Below are 24,142 nucleotides of genomic sequence, written 5' to 3'. Positions count from 1 at the left end.
AGACCAGAAATATAAAGGTTATGTGAAATTCATAGGAATTTGCACCAGTTTCCTCAAAAATGTCTTCTTTTACCCATATTAGAAGCACATAAATAAAATTTATAAATCAATTTTAAATAGCCTTTAAGTTTCATTTCTTCTATTCCTTCTCTTTCTTTTTTTTTTCCAGTACCAGAGAAAGTCTGAAGCAGTACAGCTAAGTTGGAAAGGAAGAGATAATTAGCCTGATCACCCTGTGTAGAAAGAAATCTGAGGAGGAGCTAAATGGCATGTTGTGAGTATCTGGTCCCTGCTATCTTGCAGGAAAATAGAAAAGAAGGAAAGAAAGGAAAGAATAAAACAAGGAAGAAAACAAAAGGAAATAAGCCTTTGTGATAAGGAAATATTACATAAAGGAAGGAAAGAAGGAAGGAAGGAAGGAGAGAGAGAAAGAAGGAAGGAAGAAAAAAGATAAAAGAGAGAGGGAGAGAGGGGGGAGGGAGGGAAGGAGGAAAGGAAGGAAAGAGGGAGGGCAGGAAGAAAAAAGAAAAGGAGAGGAAAGAAAAGAAAGAGAAAAATAACAATTAGGGTAGGGATACCTAATTCTTTTTGTGAATTAGGATAAAGAAAGTAATCTGGCAGGGTAATCATGAATCGGAAAGTCCAATTTGAAAGGAACTGAGATGGAAGTGAATTAAGATTGAGCCTTCGAAGTAGAAGGAAGTGTTGAAGGTGGATGTGGATTTGGGCTTGGTGTTTCGTGTTCTTAGTTTCAGAGGTAGCAGCTGCTGACAGGGCCGAGAAGAACCTCTCCACTGACCTGCTTTGGGTTCTGCCCAAGCCTGGGCGGTTTACTCTCTAGGCACGTTCCCTCCGCCTTTGCAGCTCCACTAATCATGCAAATTCTTTTGTGTTTTTGAGGCCTCACTGCCTTTCTTTGGCTAGCAGTTTGAAGCCTGGAGGCCACCAGCGTCCTAGTAAATTACTGAGTTCCACCTAACCGAGTACAGGTCAATTCTTAGAGTTACAGGGGGGGAAGGAGGAGGCAAAGAAGGGAGGGGTGTGTGGAAATCCCGCAAAAGCGAAAAGTGATTTGCTTCAATTTGTCCCTGTTCCTTAAGGGAGGAAGAGGTGCCTAAAAGTTCTATCTCCAGATGTAACAGGAGAATAGGGGAGAGGGAGGAGAGTGGAGAAAAAGAAATTCTCGACTATGAAGGAAGACTGCTTAGTATCAAACATGTTTAATGCCTTTTTTCTTTTTACAAGGTACAAATACAAACGTAATTCCACTTTGCAGTCGCACAGTAAATATCAGATTACTAGGCAATTATATTTAAGCATTACAGAACCTCCAAAAATAATTGTCATGTTCGGGGCAGTTTTTCAATCCCTGGATAACACTATAGTTTAATGGATAGAAACAACTATATCATTTATTCCTCTTACATAAAAAGCTGCCAACCATGTAAGTACATGATCAATAATCGAGTTTTACAGCAGCCAGCGGTGCTGCTGCTGCGCTGCTACTTCTGTTGCTGTCTGACTAGCAACTAGAGGCTGCTTCACCATAAACTGAGAAGCTCCAAAGTGTGAAGTAAAAGTACCTGCATGGAGCTGAAGCTCCCAAGATTCTTCATGTCCCTTTATTTTTATGGTGTACAAGAAACAATGTCAAAACTATACTTGACACTTTTTTAGGAATTTATAAATCAATTATAAAACATTGCTTCCCGCTTGAATTTTTTCCTCTTAAGATCTGGCCATGAAAGAAATGTGAATGGGAGTGAAGAAGCTGAACCATAAAAGGAAAGATATATTAAGTGATGCCAGGGTGTTTGTTTTGTTGTTTTGTTTTGTTTTGTTTACATTTGCCTATTTTTCACATATATGGTTATTAGGAAGAAAACAGAAATGCTTGTTTGAAAGATGTTCTCCAGTACTGCACATTACAAATCCAGTGCTGGGCAGAGTGGTTAGGGCGTTAATGCCATAACAAACAAACAAACAGACTTGTTTCCAGGTTAGTTACTACATGCTCATTACTATTTGTCTGCAATTATGTATGGGACAACTATTGTTCTGAACAAACAACTTGGAAAGATATAAAATTAGGTAATTTAAAAGTATGGTAAAGATGCAGAACTGGCAAGAGCCTTAGAAGTTAACTAATCCAAAAGCCTCCTTTTACAGATGAAAAAATTGGGACTCAGAGAAGTAAAGATACTTGCACAATGTCAATCAGGTCACAATGTGTATTCAGATATTCTACATCTAGATATAGCATATTCTTCTACTACATTCTACTGCCATATATCCTTTTATGATAACGTCCCCATATCTATCCCTCTCCCAATCTGTGATATTTTGCCTCCTCAAAATTATTAAAATATCTATAGAACTTGTGCAATTGACCTTGGTTTCATGAGAAGTTAGGAAGACCTTCCCTTACTAGTAATATCCAAAACTGTTTCAAAAACAGCATAAAGCTAAAAGAGCCATTGGTCTGTCTAGCAAATTTCCTCAAATCCAAATTGCCATCTTATCTTAAAGAAACCTCTGTCTCCGCCATATTTAGTTTGAGTTGAGATTGAAATGCCACCTTCAAGAGGATTGAATGAGTATTCAGTAACTATAGAACAACTATTGTATTTATCTCCACTACATATATACAGGTGGGAATTAAATAGCTGGGAACATTCTAATTCTCAGGCCAATCTCCTTAGTGTTCTTCACATCCACACTGGTCATTCCTTCCGGTCTTTATTCAAAATAATGAGCTATTTTACTCATTGGATACATTTTTTCTCTCTTCTTTCTCTTCTAAATTAGATAAATTAACTTGCTAGTTAGTGTCTAGAGCAACATTTTATTAAAAGTCCTTCTGATTCCAAATCCAGCACTCGATCCACCACACTTTTCTTAGGCAGCTTTAGGCCTTGGGAAAGTGACATATACATACTGATACGTATATGCTGAGTAAAAATTTACAAAATAAATACATGTAATATAAAAACAAAGTGGCAAGGAGAAAGAACATCAGCATTTGGGGAGTGGGGAATGAGGAAAAGAAAAACTTTTCATAAGGGATTGTGCTTACATTTCATCATGAATTTTTTTGATGTGGAGATAAGGGAATTCATTCCAGGGATAGGGTTTGACCAGGGCAAAGACATGGGGAGATATGGAAAAACATGGAGTGTCATATGTGAGTAGTAGAGAAAAGGCAAATGTAGAATGTGGGGAAAGGGTAATGCATTATAAGCCTGGAAATAGAGAACTTTATAATAGCATTCTTTATGTCTAAATCATGAGTTCCTTTTGACCTTATCTTGATATAGGGTATTAGGTGTGAGTCAATGCCTAGTTTCTGCCATACCAACTTCAAATTTTCCCAGCAATTTTTGTCAAATAGTGATTTCTTATCCCCAAAACTGGGCTCTTTGGGCTTATAAAACTATAGTCATAAAACTATAAAACATATAGTATTGTGTTTTGTGAACCTAACCTATTCAACTGATCAACTATTCTATTTCTTAGCCCATACCAAGTGGTTTGGATGACCACTTCTTTATAATATAATTTTAGGTCTGGTACAGCTAGGTCATCTTCATTTGCATTTTTAAATTAATTCCCTTGAAATTCTAGACCTTTTGTTCTTCTGATGAACTTTGTTATTATTTTTTTCTAATTCTGTAAAACAATTTCTTAGGAGTTTGATTAGTAATGCACTGAATAAGTAGATTAATTTAGCCACTATTGTCATTTTTTATTAGCTTAGCCTACCAATGAGCATTTGTTATTTTTCCAACTGATTAAATTCACATATATATATATATGTAAATATATATATATATATATATATATATATATATATATATATATATATATATATAGTGAGCTCACTATCAAGCTCCTTACCTTACTTTTCTTGGCTATCCATCAACTTGGCTTAGCTACCCCCAGGATAAAGAGAGAGACCTGCTGCTTGCTGTGGGCTTAAAAAGAGTCTATGAGGTCACACACAGCCAATCAGAGAGTGATCCATCTCCCATTAAGAAGCTATCTGGATATGACAAGGATCCCACCCATGGGGTAGTCCCTAGCCACAGAAAATTACTTCCAGGCCACTCAAATCTCCTGTCGCCGGCCCATTTAAAGAACTCTTACAGTGGTAGAAATATCAACAACCATGTCATATACTTTAAAACATATTCTCCATCGTGTCTAGCACAGTGTTTTCAATTAAACATTGTTGATAAAATTTAGAAATAGAGGGGAATAAAATAAATGAAGGACTTGGACTTCTCTAAAGTTTCTTCCATATCATATAGGCCAGTTCTTTTTTTAAAAACAATGAAGAAAAAGAGATCCAGAGAGTGGCAAAGAAGCTTCCCTAACGATACAGAATTATTAAGTAGCAGTGCCCTGAAAGATAGAAGGGATAGGAAGTAGATTAAGCTGGCACGGTGGAAGGAAGCATTGTTGGAATAGTTGTAGAAATGATGGATTAAGCAAACATGGAAATCAAACTCAGAAAGGATACTAGAGTATATGTTGATTCACTGTTTCAATAATTGCAAAGAGATTGAAGAAGATTGGAATGAAATAACTTTCTCCAGCTATAGCATTATAATCTTGGCAGATGTGATTTTAGTGGAATAAAAGAAGAGAAAACGTATTGTGTGCCATAAAGACATATTCAGATCTTCAAGACCCTAAGATGAAAAAAGGGAGAGATATTGAATATATTCCTCTTCCAGCTTTTTTTCCATGACCAACCAACTTATAAACACAAACAAATGTAGGAATCATATCTATTCCATTATTCAAATCACTGATAAATATTGAGCCAGATGCTTCTACTGTGGGTTCAGGAAGTTCCCATTCTGGACATGTAGGGCAATTCTTTTGTTCAATAAATCAATTGACTTTTATGTGCTCAAGATAAGTAAATGCAGGATATAAAAACCAATCAATAACAAACAAGCATTCACTAAGTAGGTGCCGAGCATTTCCTCCATTGCAAAGTAAGCTATATGCCATTCTTACATGTAAATTGAGGAATGTCACCTTCTCCTGTAATCCCTATTCCAGTTGGAATGATCACTTTCTTTCTCTCTATTCATCCCTATTCCTTCAAGTCCAGCTTCAAATGTCTCCCCTTTAGGCCTTTTATGATTAACCCTATCACATTCTAAAGATTCTTACTTTGTATGCCCATCCCTGACTAGTTATGTACTTAAGCAATACATATTTGTTCTGACTTACTAATATGTCACTAATGTTTACTCCCAAGCTGTTTTGTTTATGAATTCTATATCTTAAAAGCAACCTACATCCAGGGACTTGTGTTTAATTTGGGGGATATCCCACAATAACACCTTATACAATCTTTGTCCTTAGAGGATGTCAATAAATGCTTGTCTCCTAAGTAAGGAGCAGTCAATCAATAAATCAATAAATAATTATTAAGAGCTTTTTTGTTATGTTCTGTTGATCCTTCAGATACTTATATGAAGAATGAAGCAATTTCTACTAGAGAGAAGCTTTCATTTTAATGGGAGAAATAGTCTCTTGAATCCATGGTACCTTTCCACTTTGGAGTTGACAAGGTATATCTTCTCCCAGAAACTCAGAAGAGTTTTTTTTCCTAATAATGTTTCTAAAATCTTTTCATTCTTAAGTTTATAGAGTCTCCAGATGTCCCAATAACTTAGTATCAACTTCTTTTATTTCCTCAAAGGGAGACAACTGACTGAAGAAAAAAAAAGTAATAGTTGAAGTTTGGTTCTCAAATATTTTAAGGACAAAATTTTGAATTTTAAAAAATCCTCAAGTTTATCTATATATAATTCCTAATATATTTCTTCTGCATAAAATTGTACTTATGCATTTGGTTTGGCTTAACTTACACTTTTAATTTCCTATATATACTAGCCAAAGTAGTAGAGTTTGGTACCTAATAATAACAATAATCATGAATACATTTCAAAATGTTCATTAAAGTCCAACTGAATTATATTATCTTTGCAAATTTGGTGGGTTTTTGACAGATTAGATGCTTCAGAAAAGTATATTTTAATACACCTGTCTACCTTTTTAAAAATATATCCGTAGACATTCAAAAGGGAAACTTTTTTTATATTGAAACACAGTTGAATGTCAAGTAATATTTCTGTGAAATCTGAGATCTCTTCTCTGAGTCCTTGTCAACACAGGCAAGTTGAAGAAAATAGTTTTGAAAGGTCAAACAGGTCATGCCTTCCTTTTGAGTTTGTTTGCACATCTGTAAAGTGGGAGGCTGGGATTAAGTGGTATCTGAAGTCTCATCTAACTCTAGTATTCTGTGATTCTATGATATGATTAATTATCTACAAAGTATATAAACATGTAATGTGACCATTTTAACAATTCTTTTAATTAATTAAAAGTTTTTGTCTGCATTTTTTCCAGACAACAGTTTCATTCTTAATTTGTACACTAAGATTACATTTGCACTAAATTCTCTTAATTATGATATTTAGACATTTCTTCACAGCAAATCTGACATTGAGAACACAGGCAGACAGAAACATTCAGTTAAATTTGGAGAATAAGAGATGAGTGCCAGAGGGCTCTTTTTTTCTGTACACTTTTTACTTTATTCTATTTTCCTCTTTCCTTATCTTCCTTCCCCTAAGAAGTGGATATATTGCATTCACACACACACACATATATGTATATACACATATACATACATACACATATACATAATACACACATTTATATATAACATGTATATGTATATATATTTTCACATAGATATCTATAATCAAATATATACTTAATATACACAACATATATCTAGATATACATATACATATGTATATATTCATTAATACATAAAGTTGAATTTTGCTTCTTTGTCCTCTGTTTTTCTGAAGATGGATATCATCATCCATCATAAGTCCAAATCTTTTCATGTTTTTCTATATCCACGAACTCATCATTTACTATTCCACAGTACCATCCCAATCTTATATTACTTATTTTAAATAGGTCACAATACTATTGATTTATATGGCTGACCTCTAGTATGGTTTCTCTATTTTTTTTCTTTTGATTAAATCTATTTTAGCTTTAATTTGGTCTGAAATCAATGACTATTACCCCTGCTTTTTTCCCATTAAACTCTACTTCTGATCATTGTTATTATGTTTGTATCTCTTATTTTCTATCCCTGCTCATTCTTCTTCTTTACTTCTACCTTGCCTTGCTATTACTTAATGTACGTCACCTCCAAGAATCTCTGCTTTATCATCTCTCCATACCCTTTTCTTCTCTCTGTATCCCATTCCCTTTATTCCATATACTTTACCCCATTCCCATTAATCTATAGACCCTTCTTTATTCCCCCTTCATCCTACTCTCTTCTCTTCTTATTTAAAAGACTTTTATACCCTTCTAGATATGTTTTCCCGTTTTTAATCCATTCCCAATGAGAATAAAATTCTAGCACTACCAACTCTCCTCCCCCTTCTAATTCCTCTGTGTCAGGTCTTGCTCTCATACTTCATTCTTATAAGCTAATTACTATTTTACCTTTTCCAACATAGTTTGCTTTTTAGAATCCCATCATACTCAATTCTCTCCTAAACTTTCTTTTGAACTATCAAATTACTAATGACAATCTTAAATATATGGCTGATATCTCCACATATAAAACAGTTTGTCCTTATTGAGTCTTTTGAATTTAGTCTTTGATGTTTAGTTTATATTTCTCCTGGATCTTATATGTCAGATTTTTTAAAATCAAGTTCAGGTCTTTTTGCCACAAAATCCTGACAGTCTAGCAATTAATTGAATATCCTTTTTTCCCATTCAGATTTTCCTAATTCTAATTTTCAAGGAATCCTTTCCTTCCTTAAGATTCTGGATCACCTTTTCTATTTGGTTGGCTTTCTTTACATAATCTTTTCTTTTCTTTTGGATTGTTCTCTTTTTTAAAAATTCCGGTATCTCTGAAGATGAATTCTGGTCTTCCCTATTTCCATATGGTTGGATCCTTGGTATTATCACCTTTAGTCTTAGTGTCTGGGGGAATGTACCTCTGGCCTCAAGTCTTTTCAGTTCTTCTCTCTGTCCTAGGACCAAAAACTACGAATTCCATCTTCCTGTAAGTGCTCACAGCCAACAGAGTTCTTGTCCCATTGCATCTGCACTCAGGGAGAGTGTGCTTTTTGATTCTTTCTCAACAGCACAACTAGACCTGGGATTCCTTATAAGCAGAGGTTACTTCAGATTTCCCCACACTGTCCAGGAGATGAAAATTTCTGAGTCTGAGGCTGAGGTTGTTTCCTTCTGCTTGTTATTTCAATGGAACTAACCTGGAGATGTTTATACTTCACAGGGACCAAACCGCCATCCTAGTATCTTTTTTTGGATCATTTTTGATTGTCTCAAGAGGATCACTGTTCTGCCCCAACTTATTTTTAACCCCTCACATTTGCCCTAAAGTACAAATTCAACTTGTTTGTGGGGGAAATCTGGAGAGTTTGGACTTTTTTTTTTTACCTCTTCTGCTATCTTTCCAGAATCTTCTCTTTCACTTTATTTTTATTTTTATTTTTAGCTGATGCAATTGGGATTAAGTGACTTGCCTGAGGTCATAAAACCAAGAAGTGTTAAATATTTGATGCCAGATTTGAATTCAGGTCCTCTTGACTTCAGGGCTGGTGCTCTATCCACTACAGCAATTAGCTGCCCCCTTTCACTTTTTAAAACTATCTTTATAGCACATAATATTTGAAAACAAAATCTCTATTTACTATGCATCATAACCATCAGAATCTAAGAGTTATAAGGGAGTAAAATCTCCTTTTGCCTTTTTATTTTAAATATGGGGAAACTGAGGCATAGGGAAGATTGATGATTTACCCAAGGTCACTTGAAAACCCAGAAAAAAATCAAGTGTTATGATTCCCAATCCACTTCATTCTGCATGGTCTAATGAAAAGGCTGAGTGATTAGTGTTTTCACTCTCATGCATGAGTGAAAAAAAATGGAAATGAAAATAAATTAAGTAGTTTAAATTTTACTATAAGCTAATGATAGATGAGATTGCAACTCAAGAGCTCCTTTCCAAGCAATTGCTTTGCCTTCACTAATGCAGAGAATAACTAAAGGACAAAGATTGAAAAAAAAAACTCAAACATAAAATAGGATTTTAGCTGAGTCTTAAAAAACACCAAAGAGAATCAGAGAGAAAGGTGAGAAGAGAGAACATTACAGCAAGGGAGACAGTTGATGCAAAGCTCCAGATGGAGTCAGTAGTTACAATTTCTTGTCCAAGAAACAAGGAGGCCAGTGTAGATTGTAGAGTATATGGGTAGGAATAAAACATTATTAGAAGGCTAGGAAGGCAGAAAAGGGTCAGATGATGAATTGTTAAGATGCTGAATAGAAGACTTTATTTTTCATCCTGGAAGTGAGACTTTAGATTTTATTGGGAAAAAGATGGTGGGAAAAATCAATTTAGTAGCTGAGTAAAAGATGAATTGGAGTAAAGAAAGACATGAAGCAGACAGACAATTAAAACACTATTACATTAATCCATATGAGAGATGCAGAAAGTCTGTGCTAGAAAAGTAGCTGATGGATGATTAAAAAAAGGAGAAATGCTATATGCATATATATGTATATATGTACATATATACATTATATATATACAACATGCAATGTTATATAAACGATACTATAATATTACATTTATATATGTACACATATACATACATATATCAGATGCACTTATATCAGACATATATGAGAAGTCTCACAAGACTTCTGTTTTGCTGAAAAATTAGAGCAAAGAGTTTCTGCAACAATATTTAGCCTTTCCTGGTATTTCCAAAATGGACTACTTATGAATTGGAATGGGAATCCTGAGATGTGTAAACTACCACATGCAGAGTTTGTCATATAGTAGCTTCTCAATAGAGATTTTGGTTTTTTTATTCCTCCCTCCCTACCTCAATTTTTTTTCTGGACTTGAAACCAATGTATAACCAGGCCAGTTGCAGTAGGCAATAGTAGCAAATGGTGGAATATCATTGTCATTGTTTTCATCTTCACTATGCCCTCTATTCCCTTCATTTCTTTTGAAGACTATTATACTTTCACTGACTATGATATGTTCCCTTTCCTATCTTGACACCCTGGTCAAATAATTTCATATTATTCTAAGACCTATCAGGCTCTAATATTTCTATAGTCAGGTCTAGAAAGATTTTTGTGAGGAGTATGGAAAATCAAATATTTATTGAGAATCTACTATTTGCCAAACTGTATGTGAATTGAATTATATTGCTCAGGATTTCCAATCCATTCATAAGTAACCCTCTTCAGAAAGATCAAGAAAATAAATAGTATAGCCAAAACTTATTTTTTCTAATTTTTCAACCAAGCAGAAGTCTTGCAAATGCAAGGATCTTTTAATCTTGATATACCCCATCTTGGTAGGTGATATGCAATAAATTAAAGATTGAAACAATGTTTTTGTAAAGGGCCACAAGGTAAATATTTTAGACTTTGTAGGCCAAGAAACAAAAGAAAAATATAACAAATATACTTAGAACAAGAGAGAAAACAAATTTCTACAAATTTTTTTTATTCATGAAATTAAAAATATAATAATAATTGAGTACAATATTTTAAAGATAATATATGAATGAGAAAATTTTACTTCTTTTTTTTTGGAATAACATTTGGATTAACTTGGGTTCAAAGTTTGTACAAAAAGAAAATTGTATTTTTTAATCTTCATGTATGATGCCACTTCAAGGAAAAAAGAAAGGAAGTAGAGAAGAGGGAAGTATCTCATTGTCTTTAATACTTCACATCTCTCTTCAAGTGTGGCTTAGAAAGATTTTACAGAATCTGCAAATCATTGCTTGTTTTTTGCCCAGCACTGAAAAAAGTTCTAAAAACATAAGCTTTAGAACTTGAAGAGAGCCTACTCATCATCTATCCTACCAACCACTAAGCCAGTGTTCAAGGGCTGTCTAGGGAGATCCAACTGTGTTACTCCCCTCAATCCATCTACCTTCCCTTGAAAACAGTATGGCGAAAGAGTATGAATGCTACATTAGTAGTCAGAAGGCTTGATTCTGGTTTTAGTCCTGCCATTAATTTCCTGTGTGATTCTGGACAAATCACTTTATCTCTCTAAGTTGTCAGTTTCCTTATCTGGTAAATTGGAATCACCTTTTATGAGCCTCAAATGCAAAAATGGCTATGAACATGTTTTTATAAAATTTAAAATCCCTTTTCAAATGTAAGAGATTATAATACGAACGTTATTATTCTTTGACCTAGCTGTTGAAAGAATACAAACAGGATATAGGGATATTGGAAAGAATGAAAAATATGGCAAACTTTAATATGTGTAGAAAATATTTGAAGCCTCATTTGTGACTGATTCACAGAACTGTTACAGAAGCAGAATTTCATAAAAGAAAATATACTGGAGCTAGAATCAGGTGATTTGAGTTTAAACTCTGTCTTTGATATTCACTTAACCTCTCTGTGCCCTAGTATAATCATCTTTCAGATAAGGGGGTTGGATAAAGTAGCCTCTGTAGTCCATTCTAGCACTTAATTTATGAACCTGTGAATGAAGTGTCAAGAGGTGACTGAAAGAAGTAAACTTTAGTAATAGTCAACAGATTTGTACTTTTTCTTTCCAAGATAGAGACTGTGGCACATAGGAGATGCTTAATAAATGTGTGTCGCTTGCTTGCTTCCCTGAAGGTGACATCAGTGGTACCAGAAAAGGCTATCTTTGAAATGCAGCTAAATCTTGAAGGATGAGGTGAGTCAGAGATGTTTGTGAGAGTATCCCAAGAAGAGCCCGATAAAAGGTCAGGGACCTTGACAAGTGAAGGAAATGTTCAAAGGAAAGTGAGCAAGCATTTTTGTTTGGATAGGAGTGTTGATTGTTTTACATTTTCTAGAGTACTAAATCCTCAATCTATCCATACTTGGGTATTTTCGATAAGATCATGTTATGGGCTACACTGACTTCTACTAGGTTCAACAGAAGCACTCTAGTAGCTCTCCTATCTATATCCTGAACAAAGTGGATTTGTCTCAGATCAAATTTTTGCTCTGTAGCAAATTGTTTTAGACCAATTGATCCAATATAAAGTTTGAATGTATTCCATGTAGCCCCCAAGGTGAGTGGAAAGACCATTGAGAAGAAGAAAATGGCTAGTGGTTAAGTGATAAGAACCATTAGTAGCCCTTTTAATGAATTATGCTTAACACTGTGCAGAGGATTCCAATTAGCAATTAAGATAAGAAAATTGAGTAAAAACAAGACAGATTGGCCCTGTTTAAGATGAAGCACAGAATTAACTGCAAAGGAAATTTTCTATTTGCAAAGGCAACTTCATAACCACAAAGTCATACTAGGGGTCCCCAACCCCTAGTCCCAGTTTTATGGTGATTAGTTAAATTCAGTATATTTGTGACTGCCTAGGGAGAATTACAGAAACTGAGGAGAACTGTTTTTGTGAAGTAATTTGGCTGAATGAAAAACTTAAGGATGATACAGGGAATATTATCACATTCTTGGAATGTATAATGAATGAAAAGCTTTAACTCTACACAGGTAAATCTATTTTTATGAGCGAGGCTTGGAAATAATGTGGGGTAAGAAGTATACTAAATTTTAGCTGTATGTCCACTTCTGGTTTTAAATGAAAAGGAATATACAAGGCCATTGATCCATTTAGTAAAGTCCTACTTAACTAAGAGGAAAAAAGAAACCATGTACATATTCATATTTAATGTAATCTCTTTTGTAGCCTGATATCGTGAGCTGTTCATATAGTTTGGCACGGCATTTAAGTCCCAAATCACTCCAATCAAAAGGTGGTACTCTCCATCTGTTATAAAGAAAGCTCTCCAAAGTGTATTTATATCCAAGCCTCCTCTAAATTATGACGACTCACCTGGTTGGTTTCTGCCATATGAGTGGAGTAAGACATCAGAATGACAAGACATCATTCTCTGTTACTTATAAGGGATGATGAAGAGGGAAAACAAACCTGCAAAATCCAGATTTCTTAATATTGCCAGGAAGTATTCAAATTGGAAGTAAGGGTAAAGGGTCTGAAACTTCAACAACTCGGCTTGTTTTGTCTTACTCTGGGACTTCTCAGCTTTGAAGAAGGTAGGATCTGAGGTGGCACCTTGCAGAGCAAGTGGGTCCCTTTGATTTGAGGTCTTTTTTTTATTTTGCTGTTTTGATTCTTTTCTTCTAGTTCCAAAAAGTGACCACTCCTAACTCTCACATTAAATGTTGCTACCACTGTATGCTTTTCTGCTTTGGTGAAAGAATATTACCACCACCAATGCCATATTAACTTTCAACCAGCTTTCTCTTCTGTGGCACCATTGCTACTGTTATTTAGTCATTTTTCAGTAGTGTCTGATTCCCTATGACCCCATTTGGGATTTCCTTGGCAGAATTACTGGAGTGGTTTGGTTCTCTAGCTCATTTTACTAATGAGGAAACTGAGGCAAATAGGATTAAGTGACTTGTCCAGGATCACACAGTTAGTAAGTGCTTAAGGCCACATTTGAATTCAGGAAAATGAGTCTTCTTGAGTACAGGCCTGGCACTTTGTGCACTATGATAGCACTTAACTGCTTCTATGACACTCTTATCACAGAACAATACTAATTCCTTCACAGGCAGAAGTCAAGACAAGGTCAGAGTAGCAGTTTTATCTATGTACAATATTTGCATGGGAGAATGCTGGAGCTGGAATGGGGCTCAAAGACATTTTGGTTTAATCTCCTTTTTTTACAAATAAGAAAACAGTGATTATATGACTTGCCCAATACCACATGACTATTATTGCTGTTTGTCCTTTGTTTTCCAAAGAGGATCAATAATATCACAGGATGATATTTTGACTTATATATGAATTAGATTTGAGTGAGGCAGATTTACACAAGTCATCAGATTCACTCTCAGAGTCAACAAAAATCCAGTGGCAAGGCAAATCAGGACTGGTGATAGCATAAGTGACAGTGAATGACCTTGATGTCTTTTATGTCTAATCAATCTCAGGATGATCTACAACATCTATTTCAGCTTCTCCATGGCCATTGGAACAAAATCTGCTTATTCTGCGAAAGGAAGACATCTCCCTAAGTTCACTGATTGGTGTAAGGTCTGTTGGTTATCCTTAACTTGCTTTAGCCCATCTGCTCAAACAGCTTTACCAGAATGTGGCTGCTGTGAATGCTATAGCTTCCTAAAGCCACAGAATGAGAATTGGGTGCAAGGTAGACACCAGGAATGGAGCAGCTCTGAAAAAGCTCAGCAAGCTTTCATACAAGAGGTGTTAATTCTCCCTGAACACTTCAAGCCTTACCAGATGACTCCTTGGGATAGATGAGTTCATTGGTTGCAAAACAAAATAGAATGGAGGTTTAGAGATGGAAGGAAATTTAGGATGTCTAGTCCAATCCCTTCATCTTAAAGATAAGCAATTCAAACCTATAAAGAATAAATGATATGTCAATGAAGTGATAAATGTATAGGCATTTGGACTTTTAAAAGTTAATTACATTTTTATTCAATTAGTTTTAATTTTATTCACTAACATCTTTATTCTTTGACTTATGAGAGTTAAGCCACCTATAAGCTTACTGGAGATAGATGGATTTGGCAGAATGCTCTTAGTCCCCATACTGTGAACAGAATAGATTTAGCAAGGTATCACAAATAGCTATATTAGAAAAGAAAAATGTAGGTTAGAAGCTTTGGGTGGGGGGAAGCTTGGAGAATTAAAAGGGAAAAAATGCTGTTTCAATATCTACATTAAGACTTTAGTTTTTCCCAATCAAGAAATAGTCAAAAACCTAATAAAAGTTAAGGTTCAACTTGGATTACATTCAGCAAAATATTTTTAGAACTAGAAGAGACCTAATATGGAAACTAATGCAATATACAATTAGGATATTGAATTAGTTGCCATCCTAGCTTAATTTATGCCTTTATTCCAATCTCTTGGCCCTTTATTACCTACTGCTACCCAACAAGATTCATGGATTCTAATGACTGATACTATTTTTAACAAACCTAAAGTGAGCAAAATATTCTCATAAATAGTTGAGGAATCAGTAAAATCAGATTTATTCTTAATATTTGGGCCTTGAATAGAAAAACAAGAGCAAAGAGATAATTAGACAAGGTACCCCACATTTTATATAGTATCTTCTCCTACCTTTCCCACTTTGTACACACCTCCTAATCTACCCTTACTGTCAAGCAACTAGCATTCAGCTCTGCTTAGGAATGATTTGCTTTTTATAAAAAGAGAGATGGATGCTATAACGTATCTAAGTCATTAATATATTTTTTCTATTTATCACATGATAAGGACAGTCAACAAAATATTCATAGTTTTGGAGTAATGCCCTGGAGGAGAGCTGTTGGATTACATAATTGCCAAGGATCCTCTATCATCTACTGTTTTCTTTCACGAGTAGTTCTATCAGGTACTTAAGTGAAAAGCCAGAGTTATATTCACAAAAACTCCTGAGATATTTTTCACTATTAGATAGACCTATGGCTGATACATCCAACATTTCATCTCCTGCCCTTTGCTAGGATCTAAGCTTTCCCCAGTACCTAGAATGTACTCCTTTCTCCTTTACCACATCTCAGAAACTCTATCTTCTGTCTCTCAGGTGTCAACATCTATATAACAACTTTTCTAATCTCCTCAGCTGCCAATACTTTTTCTTCCTGAAATCATCATGCACTTAGTTATTTATGTACTCATTGTATTTTCCCAGTAGGATATAATCTTGAGAACATAGATTGTTGTATTATTGTTTTTGCATTTCAAGCACTTAGCACTGTACCTTGCATGTGATAAATGCTTAATAAAGTTTGTTAAATGGAATAAGTTGCCTGAGAACTGATCCATGATGGCCTAGCAAAGATTTAGAGTAGCTAAAGGAGACATGCTTAAAAGAGAGCACACAAAGGACTCTTTAAAATTATCCATTTTTGAGCTTGTAGTATTACAATTAGTATACCAGGATGAGAAAAATATTTGAATCATTAAGCAATTCAAAAAGAGTTTACTTTGGTTTGAATGATCTAGAATAATATAAGAGGCATATTTTCATCAAAAGGCAGTGAGGAAGGAGAGAAAGTGTTATTGAATTATCTGGTTTAGTTAGCTACATTGCATAAATTACTTTGTGATAGAACTGATAGGGTTCTAATTTAAGTATTTAGTGGCAGAGGAAAAGATCCATAGAATGAATAAAAGGCTAGGCCCAGATTAGTAAGAAGACCTAGCTTCAAGCCCTGTTTTTACTATGCACTGACTGAGTGATGCTGGGCAAATTATTTAACTTTTTGGTGTTGCAGATGGCTCCCTAACTTGCTTAAAATGCCTTGCAAAGCAGGCAATGCTTTGCAATCTACATTGGTAGTGAGGATTTCTCACAAGTTGCTCCCTATATTGAAAACACAGCTCCAACTAAAAATACAAACTAATCACATACTTATGACATATCTCTTCCTCGGTCTCTAATGCTTCAATGATATAGTCAATTTTCCTTAAATCATATAGACATGACATGAATTTGCTATTTATTTCCCTTTGTCAGCCATTCAGGTTTGGCATGATTTGGCCATGTTTGTTTCTTTGACATTTCAATGACTCACAAACTCTTTAGTTCAGGAACTCTTATCCACTGACAAATATCATAATTTCCCCATGCCTTCTCATCCATCTCTACATTACCCTTTGACTCAACTGTATTTTTCTTTCTTCTTAGGTCTTGATGTATCATGATTTGCAGCTCAACAGTATCACCAAGAAAATGTCAGTAGTTTAAAAGGTGGGTTCAATGGCAGGGAGAAGTTTGGAATGATGGAAGCCAGTATTGGATATTCTAAATATGGTAGATAACAAGTTAATCCTCTCCTTCTATCTCATTTGTTAAAAGAAAAGTTTGGGTTTAAATAGTAGCTGATAAGCTGCACATTTAAGATGCTGAAACATAAGAGGAAATGGTAAAGATAATGTGTGACACTCCCAAATAATATATTTGTAGAAATTTTCTTTCCAGGATAATGTCATATGAAAATAATAAGATGCTGGTTTTGTCTGTGAGATAGATGGAGCTGTTCTTACCAAAATACATTTTCTTCCCTTTGGAAAGCATTTTAATGCTTCTGTAGTATGAGCACAGTACTTGAATGTATTTTCTACCCACATGACTACAGAGTTGCCTCTTTTGTTTTCAGATCCTCTTAATTTCATCGAGAGGTTGCACACAAGATCAGGGTAAGCTCTAGTCTCAGGCTTTCATTATATCTCCTGACATATTCAGGAAGTTAGGCCCAATAGGGTGAAGATTACTTAAAAGTAGGAGCTCATCACCTGTCCTCACACTGCAGTTGATACCATCTCATGTTCCTGAAATTCAGGACCCTATTCTGAACACAAACTCAAGCAAACAAGCAATTTCTTTAGGAGTTGATATGGGTCAGCTTATCTGGAATCTTTTGTCCAGAATTTGCTAGTCTACTCTGCCACATGCACCAACATGTACCCAACTTTCATCCCCGCAGAAGGACAGCCAAGACTAACAAGGGTAGGCACTGTGCAGGGCACAGGATATGTGAATAGTTCCATTCTTTGCTGGGCAACACTGGCCCCATTGTTTGATGCAATGAATAGAGCTGTGTGGAAAAAAATTCACACACGAAGTAAAAGCAGCAAAATTTGCTTCTTTGTGATGGTTTCAAGACAGGGTGAAAAAGTCATTCTTCACCTGGTGCTATTTTGCATATTCTTTGGTAAACAAAAAATAGTTTCTGGCAGGGGAAAATCCTTTTCTCATTATAAAATTGGAAGTTACAGGTCACAGTGCAGGTGGAAAAGTGAAAGTCAACACAAGTTTAGAGTTCCATTCAGTTCCATATTGTGCAAATATTGTGATTTTAAAAATACATCTTAAATAAATTATCTTCATTTGATATGAGCAGGCAATAAAATCATAGTTATGTTTGTGTTTTGGTCCAAAAACTGAAGTATTGCCTCATTTCCCCAGGCAGAAGTAAAAGAAGTAGAATGGAAGAGGCTGGCTAACCCCCTAGTCTACATGTCCTAAAGAATGCACTTCACATAAACTTGGTGCACACTGCCTTGGAAGAACTAAGAACAAAGGACTGATTTGGATCCAGTACATATCTTTGGTTGGTTCATTCACAAAGTACATCCAGACTGTCTTGCTCTTATGTAGGCTATGCAGGCAGCCCAAACCACTTCAGTATATCATGGATTTATTAGGTGCTTGCTATACAATAAGTACTGGGGATTCCAAGATCCAAATGAAGATAGTTCCTGATCTCAAGGAGAAGATATTATACTAGTAACCAACCAAGATGACAATTTTAATTTGCCTTTACAAAGTGATTTATCCTCTACAAATGAATAATTTTGTACATGTTATAGTAAGCTCAAAGCCAACAGTACCCATATAGAGCTGAACACTTCCATACCACCAAATAGAAATACTTATCTAAGCAGACATATTTAATAATAATAATAATTTCAAACTAAGGCTGCAAACGTAATCAAAGAAAAAATTTTATTAAGTGTTTTGAATCTGTCTTTCCTAAGATTTTTATCATGAGGTGGAAGCTTCTTTTATTCTTTGTTTTGAAAAGACCTTATAATAAGGCCTCTTCTCCCTCTATCACCAAATTCCCCAAAAAATCTTTAATATTTTTCTCAGGTATTGCATATTATACAGTCATAATATTAAATATTCCATATTGTATTCTTGCAATTTAGAGAAAATTTTATAAAGTCTAGATTTTCAACTTTGAGATAGGGAAGACTAGTTCAGAGCCTATCTCTGATACATATTAGGAGTAGGTCCAAAAAGCAAGTAACTTAAACCCTTTGCCTTCCCACCTCCTTGACTATTTAAGACAAAAAGATATCACTGAATTGCTAATCTGCATTAGGAGAGTGAATCTCCATTAGGAGAGTATGCTTCCACTCTCAGATTTCTTTATAAACAATACCTTCCCACCCCAATGGACTCCTTTCATGCTAAATGTTGAAAAAAATTTACTTTCTCTGAGTATTTCAAATTTATTTTAATTCCAATCAAGAATGAGAGCATTTTTTTCATACTGCATGGAAAATTGCTTGTTCATATACTTTGAACACTTACCAGCTGGAAATGACTTCTATTTTTATCAATTTGATCAAGTTCTTCATATATTTTAGATATGAAACTTTTATATGATAAGTTTTTTACATTTTTTTCTCCTATTTTCTGTTTTTCTTCTGATCTTGCCTACATTTATTTATGGGAAACCTTTTTAATTTAATGTAATCAAAACTATCCATTTTACATCTAACTTTGCTCTCTAACTTTTGTTTTTTGATAAATTTTGATAAATTCAATTTTGTTTTCCTGTTAAGAGTCTGTGATAGCAAATTTACTAAACCTTCTATAGGCTTCCCTGCAGTGTCTTCCTTCCACCAATCAAGCTATTTGAATTTAACTGTTACAGAGAGTTATCCTAATATAATGAGAGAGAGGACATTGAATCCAGGAAGACATGGATATATGTGGGCTCTATGATGCTGGGCAAGATCCTTGACCTCTGTATGTTCTCAGACAACTCTTTAAAATTATAAATTGCAGAGAAGGTACTGACTCGCATCAATAAAAAGATGAGAATTCCCTGTAGTTATGATATGCCAGGTCCAGTCTTTATCTTTTAGCATGTGTGTATTTTGTATTTATTTAATTATATATGCATTGTTTCCCTTTCAGTGAAATGTAAGCTCCTTGGAGATTAAGGCCATTTAATTTCTGTCTTTGTTCATCTAATTCCTACCATAATATTTAACAGTTAGTACCTCTTAACTAAATTCTTAAGCATGGTGTCTCACACATAAGCACACATAGTGCTTAGTAAATTCTTTTAAAGTAACAAAACAAATATTGTATTTAATTAAATTTATTTGGAGAATGTGGTATCTCCCAAACTTCCAGTAAAGAAAGTTTAAAAAGTCATTTCAATAAAAAGGGAAAAAAAGAAAAGTTGGTGTATTATTTCAGACATAACATTTGAAGCCATTGGCTGACTGACCACTTTTCATGCTTTTGTCAGCTTTTCTATCATTTGATAAGGTTTATCCCAATGTTTTGTGAACAGTGCTTTGCTTCTGATCTTTATATAACGCAGAAGTAGCAAAGTGGATGTTTTCTTCAACTAAGACATTCACCTTTGATAGAAAGTATGGAAAACATTATCCCCAGAGGAGTGGTTTTAAGAAAGTTATTAGCAGCCCCTTAGAAAGGAAGCTTCCCCTCCCTCAGACCATTTGTTCCTCTTAACACCATTTAATACATACAACTACTTTCCTAGCATTTAACCTAACAATGCCTTTTAAAGATTAAATATTACCCTCTTTTCCCTCAAATGATATTTGCATAAGCCATAATTAAGTTTTAGGAGTCTTATAAAAAAACCTTTTGAGAGAAATAAAGCAGTGAGGCAAACACTGTAAATTGGAGCAGCTAATCACACACAAAAAATGATAATAGCTTCCAAACTGTAAAGTCAAAATTCACTTATATTTCCTGAATATTATGACTGTTGATGTTTTAAGATCTATTTGTGCTGAGATTCTTTTTACCTTCTAATTTGCTCTTTTATTCAAAATGATCTTGAACAACTAAAATCTCATAACCCAATACCATCATCAAATGACTCCATTTTTAATAGAAGACTGCAGCTTCCCTTTACAAACCTCCTTTTAAATAAATAATATTTTTAAAAACCTTAATAAGCACAAAAGCATTAATTCTGAGGTGCATATTTTAATTGTTTAGGAAAGTACAAGCTTTTGTTAACCACTAATACAAAAAGGGGGTTCTTTAATAAATAAGAAGCATCCAGGAAAGTGGTAAATTCAGTTTAACTAAAGTTACCAAAAATGAATTGTATTTAATACAAAAGATGTCATCTTCAATGTTATAACCATTTTACATTTTGCCTTATTAAAGTGATTAGCAACTCCAAAGGAACTATCTCTGACTTTTAAATTTCTTTAGAAAATGAAAATTTCTAATTCTAGTCATATTGAAGATGGAACACACAGGATTTTCAATCCTGTACTTCTCTTTCTTTCCAGAAATTTGGTATGCTGATGGCAGGAAAGTTCATGACTCTTTCACATCACTTTACTTTACACATTCAAGACTAAAATGTGTATCACAGAAGTTTGCGAAAATGCAATCAGTGGTACACACACACACACACACACACACACACACACACACACACAAATTAAATCTGTGATCAGCATAAATGAAATGCGCATTCATGGGGAAGAAAAAATAGGAGGAAAATTTGAACCATGCTAGTTGCCCCGATGTTTTCATTAGTGTTCAAAGTCTTTTCTCAGAACTTTGGACAAAAACTCCATTAGCAGTTTCAGTCTGAAGGTGACAGTTATTTCAATTTCCCATACATCCTGATGATGAAATTGTATGAACTTTAAATTAAACTTCCACAAGCCTGCAGACAGAAGTTTTTCTTAGGATTGCCTACTCTGAACTGGAATTATTGAAAAAAGCCATTGTGAAGATGTTACAATTTTATCATTTTAACAAATGTTTGTTTTTCATTGAGTGTTAACAATTGAATTAATAAATTATTTTGCCATCTTAAGATGTATGAAAAGTGTTTCTTCTCTACTTATCTCATTTAGAGAATTTGTAATTTGCATGATGGGAAGACTGGGGCATTCTCATCTTGGTCTTTCAAACAGCTCCATTCTAATTTACTCATAATAGTAAATGCGCTGAGCAACAATGGTCCATTGATCCAGTTTGTCTCCTACCTGCCCTAGAGCAACTGGGCAATTGTTAACTGTGGAAGCCACAAAACAGATAACACAATCGGCCATTAGTGCATGAGCACAGCCTATAATGGTTTCAATAATAATTAATATGCAGGCTAGCTAGTCATGTCACACACCATTTCAAACTAGAATTGCATCTGTCAGTCCAAATCCTGACTCTGTACGAGGCATCCAGCACTGAATCTAGTTAGACAGCTAACTGAATTAAAACAAAAATCTACAGATGCATGATAAATGCACAGGATGCTATGTCACACATGAATGACTCCTGTGCAGGCCAAATGACAGATGTATTTCCTCGACTCCAGGCCAGACTCCAGCACAAACCACTCTTCATTTATCAATAATTGGGCCTTAATTTCATTTGGCAGTGGTGGAGCAGCATGCTCAGCTTCCTCTCCAATAGACTAACACTAATTAGACTTTTTTGGGGGGCATCAATCTTTTGATTTTATCCTCTAATAATCAGCCATAAGCAAAGCTATAGCTTGTCCTTTGGAAGGGACAGGATTGCTTTACCCATAGCTCATTATTAGTGATGATGCTTTGCTTGCAAAGGGAACTCTTAGATTATTTATGTTCCATTTTGATAAAGATGAGGCACATATGAAAGGGAAGGAGGGAGGGAATGAGGGGGAGAGAGAAAGGGAGAAAGGGAGACAGAGGAGGAGAGAGAGGAAAGAGGAGTGAGAGGGAAATAGAGAGGGGGGAAACAGGGAGAGAGGGAGAGACAGACACAGACACAGAGAGAAACAGAGAGGAGGAGAAAAAAAAAGTGAATAATGCATTTATGTTGTTTTCTTAATACAATAATAATTTTCATTTATATAAGTACTTTCAGAGGTACAAAATACCTTTTTTACAAAACCACCGTGAATTAGGTACTACAAGCAATGTTAACTGAAGTTTTGAGACAAAACAAGGTGAAGGGACTTATCTTTCATCATACAACTTGTATTTTATAGAGGTAGAACTTGAACTTAGGTCTCTGGGCTCTTACCACTAACCAAGCTACTACCTGTGAGCCTCTGTCTTGAGTCAACTTCTTAACGCATGCTTATAAGTAATATATATATTACTTATAACAGAAGATAGTAAATATACAAGAATCAGACTATAGTGATTATGCTTAGTCTCTGGTGATCTTGGTCATTTTCAGGATGATTGCTAGCATGTTAGCTTTGGGATGTGGGGAAAACTTGTCTTATTATTGAATCAAATGAATACTATGTATATAGTATTGTTTGTTTGCCACTACCTTTTTTGTGTGGTATAATTTATACTTACAATAAGATAGACTTCATTACCCTGGTAGTTATAAAGATAAGTATATGAGCAAAAGCCATTAGTATCACTTCCCCCCTCTTTCATAACCAATATTCAGAAGCATGTATACTCTCCATATTTTCCTCCATATCTACATACAGGGATTAAAATTCCCATTCTTGCACCTGCATTTTCTAAGCATTCATTTTTCCCTCTTTAAGCAAGAAGCAAATCTGCATGGCAGACTGAGTTTTGTCCCCAGGATGCATCTTTTCCCCTGTGGTGTTGATCCAAGCATAGAATGTTGATTTGTCTCCATTTAGAATTCATTGCTGGATTTTCATTTGTGCTTAGAGTTGGATGAGCATTTCAAGTTCTCTTAAGTTTCTGTTTTTCTCCCACAATGAGTGACAAATGGGTGTCCTGCCTTCCATTTGCCTCCTACTCCCTAGCCTTATATTTGTGTTGAGTTCTATTGATTTGCTCTTGGGATCAATGCTATTCCCTGCCACTCACCATCCCTTCCTCAGTTCATCTATCACTCTTTATTGGCATAGGATAAAGCAGAGCTGTTGTCCTGAGGACTGATTGCTATGCCCACATGATCTGTTGAAGTTGGCGCCCTGATCCAATATACAGCATAATTGAAGAGGATGAGGAACAGAATCCATCCTTGTTTCACCCCAGTAACTATGCCAAATTCAACAGAGAGCTCTCCATATGGTCTAACACAAGTGAGGTAATGTGTATATCATGCCATAATAAATGAAGTCTCATAGGTTTCAATGGCTCATAGTTGTTATCAGGGAGCTCTCCTAGCAACTCACAGGAAACCAAGCAGCATGCCACAAATGGGAAAATCATAAACAATATTGCAACACATCTACCGAGGTTGGGGTAAAATGCTGGGATTGCAT

The 24,142-nt window shown here is 35.0% G+C and overlaps 1 long non-coding RNA gene across 1 annotated transcript in view; it reads left to right on the top strand.

Moving 5' to 3' along the window:
• The window catches only part of LOC141549672 (uncharacterized), a 59,938-nt gene extending 38,941 nt beyond the window's left edge, over positions 1-20,997 (top strand). Inside the window, exons 2-5 of the long non-coding RNA XR_012484413.1 lie at positions 170-274; positions 14,123-14,201; positions 16,834-16,896; positions 18,115-20,997. This is a non-coding gene — a long non-coding RNA (uncharacterized LOC141549672). The remainder of the gene's footprint in view (positions 1-169; positions 275-14,122; positions 14,202-16,833; positions 16,897-18,114) is intronic.
• Positions 20,998-24,142: the final 3,145 nt, after the last annotated feature.

Source organism: Sminthopsis crassicaudata, chromosome 1 (genome assembly GCF_048593235.1).
Source record: "Sminthopsis crassicaudata isolate SCR6 chromosome 1, ASM4859323v1, whole genome shotgun sequence".
Lineage (NCBI taxonomy): Eukaryota > Metazoa > Chordata > Mammalia > Dasyuromorphia > Dasyuridae > Sminthopsis > Sminthopsis crassicaudata.
This window is presented reverse-complemented; position numbering and strand designations above follow the sequence as displayed.